The 20,788-nt window shown below is 35.3% G+C and overlaps 1 protein-coding gene across 1 annotated transcript in view; it reads left to right on the top strand.

The window, feature by feature from the left end:
- Positions 1-20,788, top strand: part of KLHL1 (kelch like family member 1) — a 182,268-nt gene that overhangs the window by 37,274 nt on the left and 124,206 nt on the right. The window lies entirely within an intron of this gene.

Raw genomic sequence — 20,788 nt, 5'->3', positions numbered from 1 at the left:
TAATGTACTTAAGCTGGTTGCTTGTGGGCTTTGAAGCTATTTTGTCTGTAGATCAGAATAATCTGCTGGTATGTTTGAACACACAGGCTTTCAATAATACATGACATGACAATTGAGACAAATCATCTTTCTTTCTGTAAAAAATCCTCCAAGAACTTTCAAAATATAATCCATCCCACTGTCAAAATACTAAACCCTGCTGCTTCTCACCTCAAGCCGTGATGGAACAAAAAGAAGAAATCTACTCAATGATCCTAAGTCTCTTTTTCAACCTAAGTAATTTTATGACTCTATGTCTCAACCATTGCAAAGCACAGTTTCTGATCTTTTGTTTACTAATATTTGTGCAGCCAGGGATTGAAATTTATTACATTTGGTTGCTTACATTACATTATTTACAGAAAATACATCATTTTGCTAAGCTACGAACATGATATGATTAATTCTGATATTTATTCTTCATTTTTTATTGGCCAGGTAGTGGATATTTTGAAATACCACTTCATGTGTTGATGACACAGCTTCTCCAGTACTAAAATGTAGTTAATAATGATAGCATTTTTTTAAAGAACAATGATGTTGAATGTGCAAACTTTATCTAGATAATATTTCAGTTTAATAGAAATTTTAGGTTGGTAAGAGTAAATTAGTATGAAGGGTCATATAAAGTCATAATATGCTACATTAGTGTTAACCTTTTAATCCATTTTCATCTTGAATGTAAGAAAACCAAAGCAGTCAGTTGCTTGCATATTTATGCCACTCTTAAATGCATCACATATGAAAAGGCATTGTGTGAAATTGATTTTTCTCATTTTTCAAAATTAGGTGAGCAAAAATCTCTGGTTGAGAATAGTTTGACATAAAATCTAATCAAGATAATGCTGCCATGAGTTCATTAATTGAACTTGGCTGAACTGATACAGTGCATTACTGGTATCCTCTGAGAACTAATATCTTAACCATACAATCCTTGAGACCCATAATACCATCTTGAACTGTACCTGGAATTTAATAGGCAGATGATGCAGCTTACAATACAGTCAGCTCACAATGCATCCTTGGGAGTTTGTTTTTTTTTTTTTTTTTTTTTTTCTTTCAAAGCATGGTTAAGAATAACTAATTACAACTATCCAGGCTGGAGAAGGTCAAAAAGCCATGCTCTGATCTGACAGCTATGGTCATAATTATTGTGCAAAATGCATGTGAAATAGATGAACTTCACAGTGAACCACTTGAAACTTCACAGATGATCACTGACCTTATTGAATTCCTTCTACATGTGTAGCTCACTAATACTGCTAACAGTGCTTGATACGATTTGGCTTTCACTCCTCCTTTTGAATTGCACTGATTATTTTTTGTGGTAAACTAAAAACTAAATGTCATATGCCCAAATTCTTTGTGAGTGAATTGTATATATGTCTGTGTGTATGTATGTTTGTTCATATATACATACATGTACATATATATATATAAATATGAAAACTCACACATACAAAATATATTATGCACAAAAATATATAAATATATAAATGCCTAATAGATTAAAGTCAAAGGAAAACCCAGAAGAGAAAATGTTCTGGCACATCAGGTGCCTGAATGGTCTGTTCCCTCTCTCCATTCAATAGTATTTCTGGAGTGTGGAAAATGAAAGGTAAAAGGCTAGGTTTTTAAGAAAATGTACCCTCCAGTTTCTGTGTCTCAAGATACCACTGAAGGACTGTAAGAAAAGTGGTAATGCTATTTTTGTATATCGTTTCCTCCACTGCTTGAGGAGCCTTATATGATGCTTATGTGAGGAAATCTTGCATAGCCTGAGGATTACTGCATTTTTACCTGAGGGAGAAGCACTCTTGTGGTCGTTTTTCCACTAATTGCTGTTGATATATTTTTTCCATAACTTTTTTCATGTGTCTTACATTAAAACACTTTGAATTGATGAACAAAATCAAGGTTCTTTGTGGTGTGAGAGAGAGAATGAGGGGGCTGTGCCAGCAAGCAGAGTGGTCTTTGACCATGGTATATCCAGGTGCCAGAAACTGGGCAGTTGGGGTGTCTAAGTTCAGTTGCTGGAGACATCCAGAAGCTGCATTGTGCATAACTTCTTTTTCTTGGGTTTTGTTATGCTCTCTCTTTTCTTTTCATGATTATGTTATAATTATTGATAGTAATAATTTAATTTCAATTATTAAACTGTTTTTATCTCAACCCACATGTTTTACCTTTTTCTGATCCTCCTCCCCATCCCAGTGGGGAGCAGGGTGGGGTGAGGAGTGAGCTCAAGGTGACACAGCTGTGTGCATTCCAGAATTTAGAATTTCTATTAGAACCAAAGCATTTTCAGATATTGCAGTTGTATCCTAAATGTAACAGCACAGCATTGGGATTGACAAGCACTTCAGTGAAAGCATTTAAGTATTAAGGTAAATTTGTGATGTGTGATTTGTAACACAAGAACATGGAATGGATACACCTTTGAGTTCAATATTAGTTTAAACTTATTTTGCATTTCAGCAATGGTGCAGAAGGTTTTCCACAGAATTAGGAGTTCTGTCATGTATAATCAACTTGCTAAATAAACTAACATGTTTGATGATTTCCTAAATAATTTTATAATCTGAGATGCTTGCAAAATTATGTACTAAATTGATTTTTCTTAATTTCTATTATAGCTGGGTTTTAAATAACCAGAAAAGACACTGGCAAGGAAAAAAAGTGAACAAATAAAATGCAAACCAATAACATTTTACTGTCTTTTATTATAAATAGAAAGATATTGTGCATGAAATTCTTTAATTATATACTTGTGCTAGCCATGCACATGTTTCATTTAGTAATACATTTGCATTAAATTAAACCCATAATGATAAAGTCATCATTAATTGCTGAAGGAAGATGAGCATACTATTCTGAAAGCAAGAAAAGTGATAATGAAATGTCATTTCAAGATTTTTTTTTACAGAGGCAGCATAATGGCAAACATAATGATTGGAAGCAAGGCCTTTTTGAGTGTTTAGGTGTTCTGGTGATGTTTTAGGGATGAGATTCTTCCATACATGCACAAGTAGAATAATCTTGAATAAGCACAGTTTTGGAAGAAAACTCACATGGTTGGTTTATTTGTTCTGTTTTGTGGGGTTTTTTTCCTCCAGCATTACATGTATCTTTGAAATAACTTCTGTTGATGGCTTGTCAGTGGTGGTGTTTTAAATCAAAAAGGACTGTCCAGAAAGAATGACTAGTACTTTACAATCTGTCGCAATTTCATGTTATGATTGAGAGATTTCATATCATTATAGGATGAATGAATCGCTCTTTTTGACAGTGAGAAAAAAAGATCATGTCAGGCACACTGGAAAATTTTCAATTAAGTATGAATCTTGGAAATCTGTGCCTGCCAATAGCATAATGCATCCTTGACAGATGCCCAAATACAACAGCTGAGAAGCCCAAAAATTAGTGGGCTTGCACACATCAATATTTTAAATTGAATTCTCGATCACAGCAAATCTTGGCAGACATCAAAATCATTAGCATGTGTATTTCATTAATAAGAGCCAGTCTCATACACAATTTTACCTAATTTCATGATATATAGTATGCAGTTATTGCAATTATCCAATGAACATTTATTAGTAACTGCTATATTATGGCCACACAGTCTACAGAGAAGATATACTGATTTGTTGCTCTTTTAATAGTAACTCTTGTTTTAGTTTCTGGCTATAAAAATTTGATGATAATGAATATTAGGATTTTCAAAATAATTTGAAAATCAAGAAATTGTACTCCACCATAACATGCATAAAAATAATGTGTGTATGCATGTGTATAAGGTGTGCTGCCTTAATCTTTCATTAGTGAGAAATTAAACATCCTCTCTACTAAAAAAAAAAAAAAAAAAAAAAAAAGCCCTGTGTCTAGTTTTTAATTTATTGATGTGGAGTAAAGTTTCTTGACTTTTAATTGGAACTGACAATGTCATTTTTGATTGCCATGAAAGAAATGCATAATCAAACAATTGATTAATTAAAGTAATTATAGTTAAAGTAATTATAGTTAACATTACTCCCAGTTGAAAGAAAATATTGCATGGTGTAAAGTAGTAGAAAATTTATCTTTGGTTCGTGCTATTCTTATTACGAATATTCTTATTACAATCTTCTGACTGGCAGAAACCTTTGTGTTTGTTTTACAGCACTCCTATTGAAACATGGGTCATGCTTACAGGGATTGATTTGTCTGCTAAGTTTGTGAATGCAAGTTGCTCAGGTACAGAAAGAAAGCTGCAAAGCTCTCATAGCCTACAGACATCTCTGGCCAAGAGACTAAGCTATAACATTGCCAAGTTGTCACATTCTGCCCTTAAGCATGTGTACGATAGTTTGATGTGTTCTGCTTATAAAACCTTTTCATACAAGGGGTTTTTAGGTGTCAACTAAATGAAATGAATTCCAAAATTAGGGCTCTTTTAACTATGTATTTTGTAAACTACTCATTCCAGGCATCAGTTTCAATAGTGAAAAATTTTCATATCTATAATCGTTCTTAGAGGCAGGCTAATTACAGCATTAATGCCTTCTCTTTTGTTTTACAGCTTCCAAAAATATGGCAATATTCAGTCATGACTGGAAATGGCTTTTCAGCAAAATAATCTCAAGCAAATACATGAATATGGCAGCAGATAATGCTTTCTATAGCTAATGGATATTAACTGTTGAATTGGATAAATAATGAACCTACCAGGGCAGTGCACAGGACTAGACAGACTGTACAAATCATAGAGCAATTTAAAATGTTTCAGATGCGATCAATTACTTATAGTTGGGGATTTTGGTCTGGTTCTTTAATTTTATTTTTTAAAATTTTATTTAATTTTTTTAACTAAGGGCAGGATTTCCTGATAATTTACTTCTTTCCTCCCCGTCAGACTTCTGATATGGAGGAATACTCTGGTAGCAAGAATTTTAGCACATAGCAATAAACCCTGAGAGGATGAACTCGCCATGTCCCTTTTGCTGACATGAGATTGCCCTAGAGCTATTCAAATTTAGGACAGATGTGAACAGTCCCAATAGCCTTACAGACAAAAAGGTTTCTCAGAGATACCCTATGCTAGCATATATATTTTGGTTCGGTATGAAACATGGTGAGGTCAGACATGAAATAAGACTCTTTTTGTTGCACTGATGTGCAACAAAATGTGAACTAATTGTAATAAATTCAGTATTATTATACTAGTATGTCTGTAGCTTGACTGGATTTAAAGTGGTTGAAGAAGAATCTTAGTTGAGCCTCTATATTGTTGTTCTATAGATTACTGGATTTGATTTGTTGAAAAAGCAATTTTTATGTAAATCTATATATCTTTGTGAAACAACAGCTCTTCACTTTTTGGATATTTAATTTGTTTTAATGTTTAAAATTTGTTTTGATTTCATTTAATTTGATAATTTTGAAAGTGTACTAGAAAACACAGGTGAAGACTTTATACATATATATATATGTATATATATACACACATAACTTCTATTTGGACTGATGTAGTGAAAAAAAACCAGCATTCTAAATATGAATCTAAAAGACTATGGTACCTGAATGATTGCATTCTTCTTGATTTTTGGCTATTTAATCCCAGAGGGATATTGGTAGTAGCTTGCTCAAGTCTGAGGCATAAGAAACATGCTCTTTGCAGTAGGCAGGATTTTCTATAGCTTTTGAGTCGTGTAAAGGAACAGCACTAAGTATATTCTTAGAGCTTTTTTTTTGTCTAAGTAGGACTACTTTCATCTAAATAGGCTTTAAAATGTCATTTATTATGACTTTGGGTAATGTCTAGATTCTTTCTAGTTTAAAAAATAATTTAAGTTTGCATTTATTTATTTATTTATTTGTTTATTTATTGATTTTTAAGGCACTCAGATGTGTTCTATTGTATTTGCATTTCATCCAAAGAATGACAAATCAGTGAACATCTATCTTTCTTTATAATCTTGGGTACAGACATGAACAGTGTTACAGACATTTTCAAAGTGGGTTGATTAGAAGTACATTTCTGTTCTCTGTTTTTATATTAATCTTCCCATTTCTGCTGAATATTAGATTACTCAAAAAGACTAATAAGTTTTAATATTCAAATGTACTGCTATATTTTGTAACATTTTAATATTTATAATACTATAATATTTTTATAGTAGAGTATTATCAATGCAATGTATTTTAATGCCTAGTATTGTGATGAAGAGAACAGTCATAAGTTATAATTTTAAGATATTTTTGCACAATTTCAGATATTTTTCTTTTAATAAGTTGTATAGCTATAGAACTAAGTAAACTTATATTCTACAACCAGTGGTCATTTTTAAGTGTGTTTCCAGAGATACTGGATTTGATGGATATCACATTGTGTTGAATCTGATGGATATCACATTAATTATGTTGAATCAATATCCCATAATGAAACCATTTAATTGATTCAATAATGATATTAGAAGTTTGACAAAGTATTCCAAATTTGACTTTGTCATTCATATCTTGATGCTTTTTGATAGTTTTATAAAGCTTGCAGGGGTTCTTAAAGATGTAATATTTTAAATTCTTTTCTTAATGAATGGTATGAAGTTTAATTTTTTGTCTTTTCAAGTATACTTGACCTAGAATTTTATTTTAACCCAAAATTAAAGTATAAAAATAAGTATAAAAAAACCTATCAGTCACAGGTCTTAACTAGTATTTGAATAATACAATAATTCACAGCTACACTGTTCTACGTATATGAAGTTTGATTCATATAGTCAGGGAATGGAAGGCTCTGCAAGTTAGTCCATATGCACTGAAAATAGCTTAATATTTGAAAGCACATATTTAGAAAGCAGAAGTGAGTGCATGCAAGAAAAAAAAAAAAACAAGTAGACTTGAGACTTGACTAGGCAGGCACTTTTTGAGATGCAAACAGTTGCAGTACAAATTAGCCCGGTTTATAATGAGCCTGATAAAAATAAATCTTATTCTAGTCCTAATTTTGAAATGTTGTGGGGTTCACTGAAGCTCGTAGGGGATGAATGCTTACGATTCTGTAGACCTGAGAAATTAGGGGAGTACATATTTTGTAGTACAAGTGGGTATTTTTAAAACACTTGACAAGTTCATGAATAATCCCTATGGATTAAAGGAAAAATATAGCCAAATAATCGTTGCTACTATGCTTTAAAGCTGTCCTGAGACAGAAGATTTACAAAATATGTGAATATTTTCGTATATGAAAATATGTATATATTTTCGACGTATATGACCTGCAGTTTGTTTCTCTTGTTCTCTATCTAAATATTAAGTAGGAAAGAAAATTAAAGAGAATGGCCTCAAAACAATTGTTGTGATATTATAGCCTAAGGAAAAAATGGGAAGCATATGCAGCAATAAGTGTTGTTACAAAATACTCCTGTTCACTCCTTTTCACATACACCGGTGTTGTATTATATAGAATCTAGGTAAGAATGTAGTTATTTGGAAATCTAGACATTCCTTTTGTCATCATGGGAGCTCAGCTTCCAAAGGAGGCTGTTGCTGCAGTGTTAAGTACTGAAAGCCCTAAGGATGAGTACTCATCATGAAAAAAGATTCTCGGGTTCCTTAAATGTTTAATGCAAAAGGCTAGGTACCACAAAATGGAGATCCATAAAAGCCATCACACTTAGAGTCCTCATAAACTAGCTAATTTAGGGCAGGTGAAAAAAAAAATATATATATATACCTTTCTTTATATCTTGCTTTTTTCCCCCATGTTTATGGCTAGAAGTACCTCTACCTGTGTCAGACTAGCAGGCAGGACTATCTCATATCTGTGTCTCTCTAAAAATATGAGGAAAAATGTGCAAAATACCTGATCACTAAGGTCTGGCTTCTTTGTGCCATTTGCAGTTAATTCTGTGGTCGGAGCACTAATGCTCTGCTCCTGGTTCCTTCTCCAGGGAATGGTCTTACTTTGGGTTTTACAGACTGATCTATGAAGGAGAGAGTAAAAGTATTTCAGCTACTTCATCTTTCAAGAAAAATTAAGCAAAAGGCAGAGGAGTACAAAGAAATACCTTCCCTTTAATGGAAAAAAAATCAGAATTCTAAGTTTTGTTTTTATGTTTGTGTCACACTTTGGATTTAAAAAAAAAATCACAATCAGTAATGTGGAAAGAAAATAACACTGGGTTTGGTTTTTTTTTAATTCTTTGAGGTAATCATTAATTATGCCACAGGCTGCTCTGTAGCACTCTGTAACTGTACCTAATATTGAGGTTTTGTCTGGAGGTTTCATACCTACAAGTTTGCAAATTAAGGGCAATGTTTAATGTGGATGTATGTGTACTTACCTTTTTATTTGGTTCAGTCTAGCATATCACTCTTATTCCTGATTTCAGCCTCTCTGGATAGTAATTTTACAAATACTGCAGCAGACAAAAGCAGTATTAATGGTTAGGTGTTTGTGATACCATGCATGCATATGAAAAATTCATTAGACCTTTTTTATATTGATCACAGGATGAAGAACAGAGCTTGGGTTTGTGCTGGGTTAATGAGTGGTGGCTATTATGAAATATGTAGAATTTAATTGCTTGCAAGTTAAATTCACAGTGTTGTCATGATTCTGCAGTGTAGAAACTGAAACCATCAAATTCATCTTAGATGGGATTCACCAATTTGTCAATTTTAATTGCTGTTTTCAGGATTAGCAAAAAAATGTACTGACACTTCAAAATAGCAGGGCAAAATCACCTTCAATTTATTTCTATATTTCAGACATATTTTTCTCACTGATTTACAGGTGCTGTGAAATGTGAGAGTCACCAAAAGATATGACACTTGATAGATCTGTAACAAATAGCAGGAAGAGATTGTATGCTGCTTTCCACTGAATGCTGCAAGCTCTATAAAAGCTTGTCTTGCAACAGGACATGGGCTGAATCATTCATACAGTTTACTGAAGGGTAGTGTGTGCACGCATGTGTGTTGTGATCTCCCACCTCACTGAGTGCAGTACTTAACTGAACTAGAATTTTAATCTGGGAATTTTAAACATTCAGGTTCCAGTGGTCTTTGACATGATTTTCATTGCAGTCATAATGTGTTTTAAGCTCTGACATGCTACCTATGGTGTGGAATATCAGCACATAATATAGTAGCACAATGAAATTTTATTGAAATGTATCCTGAGCTCAATATTCGTAAAATACTTGTTTATCCTTTTTTAAATGTCATTGCCATCACTCACATATATAACTTCTGTTTATATGAAGTCCCTATGTCAGCAATTAAATGTTGGAAGAAAATGTCTCAATAAAAAAGAGATCTGCATCCTTGTATGTATTTGTGCTCACTCTGAATGAGTAACTATGTCAGCTAATTTACTTAATTTATCCATATAGATATGGCCATTCATCATGACTAGATAGTTAACATGTGACACATGCATCTCTCTTAGGCATAAATGCAGGCCATCCATTAAGAAAATAGGGCACTATTGCAGAAGGAAGCAAAACCAGCTTTATCTTAGGTGTCTCACTAGTAAATCCAGCACTGCTATTTTATAATCTGAAGTTGCATTATTCTGAGAGAGCTTCTATGTCAGTGGCACTGGCACTGATTTTATGAAGTTTTAACGTGGCAGTAGCAGTTCTTGGAGACTTAAGCACTGCTGATAGCAGCTGCTAATGGAATTATAGCCAGAACTGCCTGAAAGATATGGGAGTTTTCCTCCATAGTGTATTAGAAAATTCTCCTGTGTGTAGTGTTGGCTTCATCAGTTTCTGAATGTACAATCTTTAGTGTGTATGTTTGTAAAAATCTCATTCTCTTTGGAAGTGTATGCATAAATGTTGGTGGTGATACTTAAATAATATAGGAGAGCTACGTTGTTGTGTTATGTTTGACCACTTAAGTAAACCACAAAGGCTCAGTGCAGTTTGTCATCTGGAATAAGATGTATGAATAACTTGGCATCAAGGAAACAAAGTCTGTGCTTTCTGAGGGTGTGAAGCCTGTGGTTTTGCTAGCACTGCTCAGCTGATAGTGCGTAGTGGTATGCAATACATTTCCATGAATTTACTGAGCTATTAAGAAAAGAAAAGGAATTTTTCTCATTTTCACTATGACTGCTTGGTTTTCTTCCTCTGCTTGTCAGACATTTAACTGCTCAGGCCAGTAATATTAACCTCCTGTACAACAGTCTTTACCGTTTCTCTCAAACTTCCCAGATGATAACTCCTACTGGGAGGACTGTAGGGAATTTGAAGTTAGGTTAAATTAAGTTTTGAATTTCTGAGTCCTAATAATCTTTTTCATTCAACTTTTGGTTGGTAGAAATGGGGAATCATAAAATGCTAGAAAATACTTAAGCAGAGTATTAAAAACGTTTTATGGAGCTGGTGTATCCCCATTGTATTACCAACTGGGTAATTAAAATATGCATGGACTGTGAATGCATTGTAGCTACTTGATGCCTGTGATGAATGCAGGACACTTTGCTGTTTTATGTATTTATTTGCCATAAGAGCATAAGAGTCTTGGAAGACAATAAATCAACTTTTGGATTTGGTTTTTTTTTTTTTTTTTATGAGAAGCAAACAGTTTCACTGATATAAGGCATTTCAGTTTTGCAGTGGTGTGGTTTTATTTATTTATTATTTCAACTCAGAGTCAAAATCTTCATTAACTGAACATGGTGAATGAGGGCAAAGATTTTGATGGGATTGGGGAAGAATGGAGAAAAAATGCCTATCTAAAGAGGGAGCCTTACTTACTTCTAAAAGAAGCTTATTCCTGGTCTAAAGCAAAATTGTTTCTTATCAGCAGGAATTTTGTCTACTGCTATGATAGTAAAAAGAAAGAGGGAAGGAAAGCAGAGCAGCTAGGTGGTACTCTGATGAAGCAGGCTCGGTTGAGTCTTGAGATAGAAATAGAGAAATATTACTGTCAGCAACTTAAAAGGTGGTTGTGCTTCTTGATTGTTCTCCAACAGCATATGTATTTAAAAATTGAGGTTTCCTGTGTAGTTTTTGCTGTATTGTATTTTCAGGAAGAATGGGTTGCATCCTTTCAGGAAGCAACTTGCCTGTTACTAAACTTGCATTTTACTAAAAGCATGCTTTGGGGAATTTTGTATAGCATGAGCAAAACAGTTGTTAAAAACTTTTTCAACTGGAAGGGTCATGTAAAATGGATATTTTCTCAGTAATGGCACATTTTCTGCCTGGGTTATCTTTAATTTTCCCCACTCAGAATATATAAATTGAAAAGTAAATGTCCCCATTAGTAGTACAGACCTGTAAATTTTCAATAGTGTAGGTTTACATGCACCCAGTATCTGTTTGCAGGGCTTCTATTTTTGTAGGCTCTTTGTTTCCTATATTCTCTATGACAGAAAAAATAAATGCATACAGCAAGATCAAACATAATAGAAAGTTCTGTCAGCAATGTGAATATGTATAATATATCAGTATGTGTCCAAGTCATTAAAATGTGACTGTGTGTAGCTAGGAGAACTCTGTTTGAGTTAATCATCCGTTTTCCAGGAACAGCTGGAACAAACTACTCCCTCTATTTGGGCATGTAAAGCTGAAAAAGCAGTAGATGCAGCATTAGCAGGGAGTGGGAGAGAGCAGTCCAACCAGCATCTTTCTCTGTTGAATAGAAAGATTATTTAGAGGCAGAACAAGGATATGGGGTGGAGTGCAGAAAGTGTAATTTGCCAAGGAAGTGTGATGGTTGCTAACTTGTGATAGAGGATTGTAGTGTTACCATTATTACTATAGCTGTCAGGTGCCTGGAACAACCAGTATGATGAACCTTAAAAAATCAGCTTTCTGTCAACAGTTTCCTCTGGATTTTAGGAAGTGCTTGGAACGTGCAATAGGGTTTATAAAATTATCATCTTTGTGTTGAAATGAGTTTCAGAAAGGGTGAGAATGATTTTAGGTATGAATTTTCTGCTGTGCTACACTACAGTAAATTGTTGTATTTTTACATGGCAAGAGAAACACTATGAGATCTTAGTTACTTTTCAAAGACACTGTAAGAAGCAATGAGTAGATTTGAAAAAGTATTAAAAATATAATATTTCTTTGATTGGTGGATATTGTGCAGAACAGAAGATAACAGAACAAAATATTCATTGTCTTAGATCCTATCAGGCAACTCAGCTATTCAGTCAGGAAAAAATATTTTAGTTTAGTGTTTATTTGTATTTATCATCTTTTAGTCATGATTTAGAGATTTTGGACATTCAGGGGAGAATAAAAAGTGAGAACATGTGAGAGAAACAGCCCTGAAGATGTCAAGGTCAGTGCAGGTGTGGGAGGATGTGCTCCAGGCACTGGAGTTGAGATTCCCGTGCAGACCATGATGAGGCAGCTGTGCCCCTGCAGCCCATGGAGGTTCATGATGCAGCAGAGATCCACCTGCTGCTGGTGGAGAACCTCAGGCCAGAGCAGGTGGATGCCTGTAGGAGACTGACTCTATAGGAAGCCTGCTGGAGCAGGCTCCTGGCAGGACCTGTGGACCCATGGAGAGAGGAACCTACATGGGAGCAGATTTCCTGGTAGGACTTGTGGCCCTGAGGGTCCCAGAATGAAAGATCTCGAAGGTCTGCACCCAATGGAAGGGACCCACACTAGAGCAGGGCAAGAGCATGACCTTATCACTCTCTACAACTTCCTGAAAGGTGGCTGTTGTCAGGTGGGAGTTGGTCTTTTTAACCATGCAGCAGATGACAGAACAAGAGGACACAGTCTCAAGCTGTGTCAAGGGAAATATAGGTTGGATATTAGGAAAAAGTTTGTTACAGAAAGGGTGATGATATTCTGGAATGGTCTGCCCGGGGAGGTGGTGGAGTCACCATCTGTGGGTGTGTTTAAAAAAAGACTGGATGTGGCACTCAGTGCCATGGTTTAGTTGCGGTGTCAGGGAATGGGCTGAACTTGATGATCTTGAAGGTCTCTTCCAAACTAGTCATTCTGTGAGTCTGTGTAAGGAGTCCTCCCCCTGAGGAGGAAGGAGTAGCAAAATGTGGTGAACTGACTACAACCCCCATTCCCCATCTCTCTGTGCTTCTGAGGGGGAGAAGGTGGAGAAATTGTGAGTAAAGTTAAGCCCAGAAAAAGGCAGTTATTGGGGAAGGTGTTTTAAGATATGTGTTTTATTTCTCATTATCTGCCTCTTATGATTGTTAGTAAATTAAATTATTTTCACCTAGTTGACTTTTTTTTGCCCATGATGGTGATTTTTGAATGATCTTGAGTCACATTTTGAGATGTCTCAAAAGCTGTTAAAATAAGATCTGAAATTCTGAATTAAAGCAAAAACACACACACACACATAAAGCGAACAAAACCAATCTTAAAAGACCAAATTGACTTAATTATTATATGTGAAACTAAATTGAGTCAGTTCCACAAACTTGCTCTTTAATAAAAGCATGCTTTGGGGAATTTTACGTAACTTGAGTAAAAAAAGACTGGAAGGGTTATATAAAATTTATATTTTCTCATTAATGGCACCATTTCTGTCTGGGCTATCTTTCATTTTATCTCTCAGGATACATAAATTGGAAAGTAAATATCTCCATTAGTAGCACAGACCTGTAAATTTTCAGTTGGAAACTTCTGTATCAGAATACTTTTATGCATTATTTCTTCCTGAGAATTCATAAGTGAATAAAATTATAAAAGCTATCCTTATGAGATAAGTATTTTGGTATGTCTTTGAAGACAGTTTTTAGTTGTAATGTAAAACAATATCAAAATGAAACTTTTTATTCCTTGTCAAATAAAAGCATTACAATGTGTCATTTTTCTATCTGTTGAGGAAAAAAGCCCCATCATCCCAACCCCCCAACCTTTGACTTAATTTAAAACCACCAAACAAACAAACTTCAAATTTTACATATACTTATTTTTTTCTGCAAGTATTATATTATGATATTTTAATTTTTTTTAAGTTTGAAATCATTCTCTTGGTAATTGTTGATGGTTACTCTCAGTCTTTATTTGGAAATTCCATTTTCTTAATATCCGTCTAAGATGTGTTGGACTGCTGAGCCCATTTAGTTGTTCATCCATGGAATCTAAATTGCTGGGAGCTGTAAGTATTGGAGAGAAATGCTGAAAGTAATATTGACAGAAAGTAGAGCACAATATTGGTAGGAATACTAGTAGAGGTGAGCAAAAGCTGATGCTATTTTAAACACTGGGCACTGGACTGTGGAGAAAGAGGAGAGGAAATAGGAAGCTTGAAGTAGTTGTTTAGAAGACTGTGGAGGATAAAAGGTGAAAAAGTATCAAGAGATAAAAGATCAATTGAATACTTAAAGAATGAACCAAACATCCTAACAGTTTAAGTGGTTCTTAGGGCATAGGACATGGAACAAACTCATTTCATCAATAAAAGTAATAAAATCTGGAAAAAATGAGGGAAGACTGAAGGAAGTTAAAGCCTTTGTCATCAATGTTACTGAATTTTGCAAGTAATTGCTTTCAGAACAATGAGTTTTTTTAGTAATTGTTCATTAATTAAATTAATTTTATTTGACATTTTATTTTTATGACAAGGCAAAAATGAGACATTTTAAAAAGAAATGAAATCTAAAAAACCTGGTATTTCAGGAGGCTATAGAATTCTTATGTGTTGGTTTATCACCGCCGGCAGTAGAGACATCTATGCTTGTAGCTTAGGTTAGGTCATTATCTGGTGAAGGATCATAGATAAGAAAAAATCTAACTGAGAGGGTTTTGAACTGATTCTCCCTTTCCTGGGAGAGGGTTCTCCATTAAATTCTCCATTATAAGTCCCTCCCATGGGCAGCGGCTCTCCAAGAGCAGCTGCAAGCAGGTCACTCTTCCACAGGCTGCAGTCCTTCAGGCACAGGCTGCTTCAGCATGGGTCCCCCAGAAGGTCACAAGTCCTATGAAGGAAAATCTGCTCCAGCATGGGCTTATCTCTCCACAGGCCTGCAGGTCCCTGCCAGTGCCCTGGTGTTGTATCCTGGAGCTGAGTTCAGATTAGGGGTTCTGATATATGTTAGTTAGCCAGTCCTGTGTACCCCTTTGTGCACCCCTGTTCCCTCCGCGGTGGTCCACTCCAGGTCAATTACCATTGGAGCTTCCCCTCGTCACTCCAGTAACCACCTCCTGTTCCTTCCTGAAACCTCCCTGTCAGTTACCCCATCCCCGCAACCCCATTCACCCCGGAGTCCCATGTCCGCCCCTGTCGCGTCCCCGTTGGTTACCCCGGTCCACGTCACTCCCTTGTAGCCTGCCCCCATTGGGTGAGAGGGGTTTCCACCTCCCTTGGCCCGCCCCCTATAAAACCCCATGCCTTCCTATGTTCAGGGCCATTTTCGTCCATGTGGGGCTGGGGAGCAAGTCACGCTTCTCCATCGCAGCTCCACACAACAATAAAGCCCTCCAGCTGACCACGTGGACAGAGTGGACAATTCCTTCCCTCTTTGCCTTGCCCCTCGCGCATGGCAGCAGAACACGGCCAGCCCACCCCAGTGCGCGGAAGACAGAAGTGCCTGAGAGCAAGTGGCAGCCCCGGGTCCCACTGAGAAGCAGCGCCGTTCCAGGCTCTCTGGAGCTGCGTGGCACCAGGGGAAAGAACGCAACGCTGCACCCTGGTGCAGCATGGGGCTCACAAAAGTTCACAGCCTCCTCTCAGGCATCCACCTGCTCTGGTGTGGGGCTCCTCCATGGACAGCAGGTGGATCTACACATCCCCGTGATCCTCCACAGGCTGCTGGTTCACAGCTGCCTCATCATGGTCTACACCACAGGCTGGAGGGGAATCTCAGCTCCAGCAACTGGAGCCCCTTCTCCCCCTCCTTCTCCACTGACCATAGGTGTTACTACTGTTTCTGATTTGCCCAGCCTTGGCTAGCAGCAGGTCCATCTTAAAGCTGCCTGGAACTAGCTTTGGAGGAAATTCTAGCAGCTTCTCACAGAAGCCACTCCTGTACCCCACCCCCACCCACACTAACAAAACCTGGCCACACAAACCCAATACAGCTCCCCAACAAGGGAACTATTTCTTCTCCATAGAAGCAGTGTGGTGTGGTAAAGTAGTCCCTTCTCATTGTCCTTCCGGTGTTTCTGAAGAGCTCCTCAAACAATTTATCCAGGATCACACAATAAACTGGTAGCTAGTATTTTGTTTCTTGTGTCCAGTAAATACTCTTAAGATGTACAGAAATACAGAACAGTAGAGGATTCAGCTGTACTTTTGCTGGGTGCACAGATGTCCTATGACTGTATTTTGCCTTACAGTGTTCAAAGAATGAGTTACAAGTATCTTGATTCACAAATTGCCTTTAGGAAGAGACACCACTGTACAGTATACATTATGCAGGTTTATCTATAGAATGAGTTTATAATATGCAGTGGATTCTTTTTTTTTTTTTTTTTTACATGGGAAAGGGGTCTGTGAGACAGCATCAATATATCTCTGAGCAAATCTGGTAAAATTAAAAAGTCCTATTTGATATTCTGATTATTTTTTTTATCTGGCAATTCTACCTGTGGTAACTCTGGGCAGAACCTGTAGTTACAGATATGATTGCTGGTAGCAGAAGGAAAAGCATAGCTTTTGTTCCCAAACAGAACTTTAGCCTTGCTGTTGCAATAAGAAAACTTCTTAAAGTCTTTATAAATCTCCCTCTTGCCATTTTGCAAGTGATCACTAATGAGAGCCATGACTTCTGACAGTCCATCTTAGATGGTGCAATTCCACAGGCTATTGATTTCTAAGTATTCAATAAGTAATTTTTAGAGAACGAAATGTGTGATTTTTTTCCCTCTTACATATAGAATACTTCTTCTGGTTTTGCAAGTTATAAATAGCAAAGCAATGTTTCTTTCACTGAAGAACTGGATATATTTTGTTTTGGATATGTACCAAATAATATACACTAAATTAAATTGAACAGGTTCTGGATAAGTTTGCATTATCAATCCTGCATAAGTGAAAACTGAAAAAAACCTGTTACACAGGTTTTTTTCACAACAGGATTTAATTTTCCAGTAATGATGAAATTATATGACATTTTCTGGTTAAAGAGTTCTTTACTTGGGGCCAGAGCCTTTTGTGAAATGAAGAAAAAAGTATTTAAATTGAGTATTTAAAATACCTAAGTACTCTGTAAAGTTTTCTGCTATAAACAGTGATATGAATCTGTTGTTTTCTGCACATCTATGAATATAATTTCTAGAATGGAAACATTTCTAAATCTAAGCCTCTGTTTGCACAGAGAAATGTGGTATAATTTCAAGTAATGTAAATTCTCTATTTCAAAGTACTTCTTGTTATTCTTTTGTTCAGGATATGGTTTAACTACTGGTTTTACTAATTACTTAACAAGAAAGGTGTAGGTAGCTAAATCTGTGTATGAAGTCCCTTTTCCCCAGGTATTTTCTCTTTAAATCCTTGACAACATTAACTTAAAGGTTTTCATTTCTCTATTCTTCAAATCAGTGGGTTTTTCTTGTAGAAGGGGACCATTTTGGAGTCAGATGTTTTAGATTCTAGGTTTTTATTTCTGTTTACACTGTTTTAATATCTGTGATGGCTCAGAGACTGGATTTTTCTCTACACCTTCAGGCTCTTTAATAATTTCTCTTTTAAGAGAAGGATGCTATTCTTAGCACTGAAAATAGTCATCTGTACAAATTTGCTAAGGGGGAGTTTTTCCTTTTTTTTTTTCTTTTTTTTTTTAATTATTATGCAATATGCACTCTGGTTTGCCATTTCATAAAAAAACTTATAAGATTATTGGTTATTTGTAATGTTGATAATTTTTGTGAGCCTTTTAGTATTCTTATGCTGCAGTCACCCTTCAGTAGCATTGCTGTAATCTTGAGAAAGGTTTGATTTCCTTATTTCTGTGCTATTAACTAAGTCATTTAAAGTATTTTTGGCTGGACAACTCCCAAATGTTTGAAATTTCCACCCTGAGTTCAGGCTTTGCATTTGCCAGCTGAGGAAGATTATTGAAAAAGTCCACCTGGAGTCTGTCCAGTTCAATGATTACAGGATTTTGAGGTACACAAATGCTAAAAAGGGTTTTGAAAGACTTAGGAATTTTCAGTCAAGTTTGTGTTTGAGTTGCTGCTGAATGCAATTACAAAGCCTCTTACTCCATTTGTGGTTTTATTTGTTTGCACCTAAACAAGAGCAATATATGCAAAGAGAAAATGTGATTTTTGTATTGCTAATTGGCCCTGAGTACCAATATATGCCTTTCACAAACTGGTAATTGGTAATAAATGGTAATTGCTTTAACTTATTCCTACTTTAACAAGTTGCTATCTGAATTTCAAGCATTGATTATGCAGACAGAGCATTTGTAATGAAACAGAGATAGCTCCTGAATAGGATAAGTAGCAAGCTTTATATCTGGGCTTTCTTAGAAAATAAATAAAAGATTACCTTATTGTCTTCTACCAAGCTTATTGCTTGCTATTCTTCATTATAATATTTAAAATATTTTTGGTCTTGGTGGCTTGCTTTTGAACAGTCATTTATTGACTTACTAAGTGACAGATACACTGAGCTAGTGGGTAGAAACTGTTGCTTATAAATGGCTAGCAGGAAAAAGAGGAAAATTTGTGGCAAACACTGCCTAGCAATTCAAGAACAAAATAGGCTAAGCTAATTACAGTGCAATCTTACTTCACAGGACCAGCATAAATCAGGATAGTTCTCTTTTTCTGACCTGGAAAAGACAGCATTTTGAATAGTCAAAAAGATTCAGGACTAGTATCCTATCTGCTGAAATTTAAGAGGACTAGTATCCTATCTGCTGACCTAGACCTACCTTCTGAACTAACAAACAGTATGAACCCATTAAGATCTGCTCATTCTTCTTACTTTCTTTTCTCAGAACTGCTGTTGTCACTTGTAAATTCCCCAGAGGAGAGGAAGAAATATGTCTGTTTAAACCTATCAACCTCATTTATTAGGCATAAATTTATTTCTTCTAAATTACTTGACATTCTAATTCTCTGGCAATAAAACTAAAGAAATCTGTGTATGGCTACAAATGTAAAATGGAAAATAAAAAGAAAAAAAAAGGGCTGAAATATCTGCCCACTGCCCATTCCAATGGGCTTAACTTTGTCAGTAGAGTTTTGTGAGAAAGCATCAGTTCATCAACCAAAGATGTGAAAATAAACTTGGATTTCTGATCAACATGGTCAGGGTCCAGATTAGCTAGGAACACATAAGCAAATTATGTCACTCACAGAATGAATGTGTTTGTTTTGTCCAGGAGGAAATACCTGGCATAAAGTACTTGACAATTTAACAGTATTACCTGCAACAGAATTAAGCAAATGTTTCTTTCTAAATCACCATTTTGTAACTGTTTCTGTTGAGGAATCACATTTAATAACATTTTGCTAGTTCAGTTTCCTATAGACAGTCTCAGGCATATTAAAACCTTTGCAGCATAAAAATAACAATATCAAGTAATTTAAACCAACTGATAATTTTTTTGCTATTACTTATTTTAATTTAAGTTTAAGTAAAGTGAAGTTACTTAATTTTAAATCATATCTCATTCTGTTAAGTTAGTACCTGTACATGGCACAGAAGAGGTAGTGGGCGAGCAAGATGCAGAAGTAGCTGCGTTGGTTCTCTGTGAAATTACCTGCATGTCACCTTCAATTCTGCAGGATTCCAGATACTTTAAAGGAGTGCTGTGAAACCTAGTGATTTCTGTGACAGAAAGATGGACCTGCCCTTCTTCCTTAAACTTTCTGAGCCCTGTACAGTGTCTGTAGGAGACTCTCTGGAACACTTTTATACAAAACATAATTCAAAAGGAAATCACTAGCATGTCTCAAGAATTTGGGTTTTTTTATTATTTTTATTTTATAACTGCATTTCATTCTGATTTTTAAGAATTATTATATTTATGAAATTTTCATTTTTTTCCCCAGCACCAGGAATGTTGACTGCATTTTCTTACACATCTTTCAGTATCATTTTTTTGAATGTAATACCTACTGAATTCAAACCCTGAGTAAGGAAACTGTTGTATTATTGCTGTAAATAAAAACATTTTTATGTGCTCCTTAATATGTATATTTCAATAGAATATATACAATGAGATTGGTTTGAATTAATTTATAATATTGTTTCATATGCTGGACTAAGATAGGTCTATTGCTCTTCTATTGATTATGTAAACTCTTTTGTATATATCTATTGAAGAAAGAAAATTAGCTTAATCTGTGAAATACTTCATTTTCAGCACTGCAAGTCATATATATAATCTTGAGGCTTTAATTTGAATCCATCTCATTACATATTTGTAAAAGAAGAGGGTATCATCTGTGTTGAGAACTATTTAGAAATTCCAGCAGAGTTTCCTAGTTTTTTCAAAAACTAGTGCTTCCTGATACTTTGATTTTACACTGCAACACTGAACTGAGAAATTTCAAACTAGGAATAAATGGCTAGATAATGAAAAAAAATTTCTTCTGTTTTTTTTTTTTTTTTTTCCTTTTAAATATAGACATCATTATATTTGCAGGCTAAATTCAGTTTTTATTAATAAGTATTTTGGTTAAAAAGTAGACATGTAATTTTTCATTGTGAAAATAATCAGAATTCATTAAAAATCAAGTCAAATTAGAGTTTTATTTTTCTTTCCCAAGGGGTGCAAAATGAATGTGAATTTGAGAAAGTGAACTAGAATAGATGCTCAGAATCAGTGGAAACATAGGATTGCTTTTTCCATTTTTCT

The sequence above is a fragment of the Anomalospiza imberbis genome, chromosome 2 (assembly GCF_031753505.1).
Source record: "Anomalospiza imberbis isolate Cuckoo-Finch-1a 21T00152 chromosome 2, ASM3175350v1, whole genome shotgun sequence".
Lineage (NCBI taxonomy): Eukaryota > Metazoa > Chordata > Aves > Passeriformes > Viduidae > Anomalospiza > Anomalospiza imberbis.
Note: the sequence above shows the minus strand (reverse complement) of the source record. Positions and strands in the feature narration are given on the sequence as shown.